At 41.0% G+C, this 2,945-nt stretch overlaps 1 pseudogene; it reads left to right on the top strand.

Moving 5' to 3' along the window:
- The first annotated feature begins 891 nt into the window (after positions 1-891).
- LOC109247043 (alpha-enolase-like) lies at positions 892-1,991 on the top strand (annotated as a pseudogene).
- The last annotated feature ends 954 nt before the right edge of the window (positions 1,992-2,945 follow it).

The raw sequence follows: 2,945 nt of genomic DNA on the forward strand, positions 1-2,945 counted from the left end.
CCAGAAGCTTAATCAACTGAATCATTTAGGTACACTGGGATTTTACCAAGAGTTTTATTATGCTATAATAAGTTTAATTATCTTATTTTTTTATATTATTCTCTTCTCCAAGTTTTCCCTTTGCTTATTTTAAAGTCAAAGGGGGTTTTTTTTGTTAATTTTATTTATTTATTTATTTATTTGTTTATTTATTTATTTATTTATTTTAGAGAGAGTGAGAGTGGAGGAGAGGGGCAGTGAGAGGAGACAGAGAGAGAGAGGGAGATATATATATATATATATATATATATATAGAGAGAGAGAGAGAGAGAGAGAGAGAGAGAGAGATCTTAAGCAGACTCCATGCTCAGTGCAGAGCCAGATCCCAGGACGACCCTGGGATCATGACCTGAACCAAAATCAAGAGTCAGACACTCAACAAATTGAGCCACTTAGACCCCCAAAGTCAAAGTATTTTAAGTTTGGTTGGAAAATAGTAAATTTTGGATTTGGTTCTAGAAATACATGGTAACATTTAATATTGTTGAAGTACCCCCACTATTAATTGCATTCCCTTTATTATTAGTTCATAAAATACATATTTGGCAATGTATTTGAAAAGGTATAATGAAATGCACTATTTAAGTGCAAGTATTCTGACAATTCTACATGTGTTGACAGAGTAGACCGATATTATTGAGTTATAAAATGGCCTTATGTTGTAAGTTTCCATTTAAAAATAAGATGATCAGGTCCCTGGGAGCAAGACGGGTCATTGGGGCAGACAGCACAGAGAGGGGCTCAGGGGGAACTTGGTGCACCAGACCTTGCAGCTTAATAGTCACCCTTGGTGTCTACAGCTCCCTTTTTCCTTTTCCCCTGATGATGAGATCCAGCAGCCAGAAGTTAACGATGTCTATTCTCAAGATCTATGCCAGAGAGATCTTTCACCCTCATGGGAATCCCACCGTTCAGGTTGACCTCTGTACCTCAAAAGTGACAACTGGTGTTTATGAGGCCTTAGAACTCCTTGACAATGATGTAAACACGCTAGAAGGGGAAAGGCGTCTCAAAGGCTGTTGAGCACATCAACAAAACTATCACACCTACTCGGCTTAGCAAGAACCTGAACAAGAGAAAGATTGAGTGATGATAAAGACAAATGGAATAGACAGAGGGGTGTCTCTGTCTATCTTCAAACCTGGAGCTGTTGAGAATGGGGAAGGGGGTGCCCCTGTAGCTCCACACTGTTGACTTGGCTGGCAAGTTTAAAGTCATTGGTATGATCAACAGTGCTGGCAAAGAGCTGGCCATACAGGAGTTAAGATCCTCCCATTTGGTGCAGTAAATGTCAAGAAAACCATATGCATCAGATGGAGGTTCACCACAACCTCAAGAATGTCATCAAGAAGAAATATGGGAAAGATTCCACCAAATGTAGGCAATGGAAGCATGCTTACTCCTAACATCCTAGAAAATAAAGAAGCCCTGCAGGTGTTGAAGAATGAAATCGAGATAGCCATTTATACCAGTAAGGTCACCATTGGCATGGATGTTGCTGCTTTGGAGTTCTTCAGAGCAAGGAAAGTGAGATCTGGACTTCAAGTTGCCTGATGACTCCAGTAGGTACATCACATCTGACAAGTTGAACCAACCTGTACAAGTTCTTCATCAAGGAAACCTTGCAACTGCCTCCTGCTTAAAGTGAACCACATTGGCTCCATGACCAAGTCATGACCAAGTCTTCAGGCATGACTAAGTCTTTTCAGGCATGTGAGCTGGTCCAGGAAATACATGGGGCTTCATGATGGTGTTACATACCTCTGGGGAGACTGAAGACACCTTCACTGCTGGCATGGTGGGTGGGGATCTGCTCAGGGCAGATCAAGACTGGTATACCTTGCTGATCTGAGCACTTAGCCAAGTACAGCCAGCACCTCAGAAATCAAGAGGAACTGGGCAGTAAGGCTAAGTTTGCTATCAGGAACTTCAGAAACCCTATAGCCAAGTAAACTCTGGGCAGGCAAGCCTCTGAGCCCTTCAGTCACTACTGGGCTGATTAGACCTCTGGAACTCTCTTGGAAACACCAGCTCTGTAATCATATAATTGACCCAAATCACTATTTTTCTGACCTGAGTCTCATCAAGTATCTGGAGCCATGTGTACCCACAGTGTAATCTCAGAGGTATCCAAATGGCAAAACCCCTAATAGTTTTGTGTGCAAAAGAAAAGAAAGACCTCAGTGACCGATTAAAAGTACTAAGTACTAAAAAAAAACCACAAAAAACTATTAACCATGTTTTGAGATAGAATGATTTGCTTGTGTAATTGTGACATCTTAATTTCTGAAATTTTTTTGTGAGCTCTAATATGTTACACTATATACAACCCGATCATACAGCTCCATGATTTTCACAGAAATTTCTATGTAATCAGAAATAGGTAAAGAATAGGCCTTTGCCAGCATTCTAGAATTCCCTTTAATGTTCCTTCCAATCACAGTCCCTCTATCTTTCTTCAAAATAGACACTATTCTGAATTCTGACATAATACCGTAGTCTTGGCTGCTTTGTACTTTAAAAAAACTTTTTTAATATTAATTATTTTTTGGGCGCCTGAGTGGCTCAGTCAGTTAAGTGTCTGACTTCGGCTCAGGTCATGATCTCACGGTTAGTGGGTTTGAGCCCCACATCGGGCTCTGTGTTGACAGCTCAGAGCCTGGAACCTGCTTTTGATTCTGTCTCTCCCTCTGTCTGCCCCTCTGCCGCTGACACTCTGTCTCTCTCTGTCTCTCAAAAATAAAGAAACAGTAAAAAAAAAAAAATTAAATATTTTTGAGAGAGACAGAGCTTAAGTGGGGGAGGGGCAGAGAGAGAGGGAAGGAAACAATTCAAAGCAGGCTCTGGGCTCTGAACTGTCAGCATAGAGCCTTATGCGGAGCTCGAACTCACAAACTGTGAGATCA

This window comes from Panthera pardus, unplaced genomic scaffold (genome assembly GCF_024362965.1).
Source record: "Panthera pardus isolate Hobbes unplaced genomic scaffold, ASM2436296v1 HiC_scaffold_13, whole genome shotgun sequence".
NCBI lineage: Eukaryota > Metazoa > Chordata > Mammalia > Carnivora > Felidae > Panthera > Panthera pardus.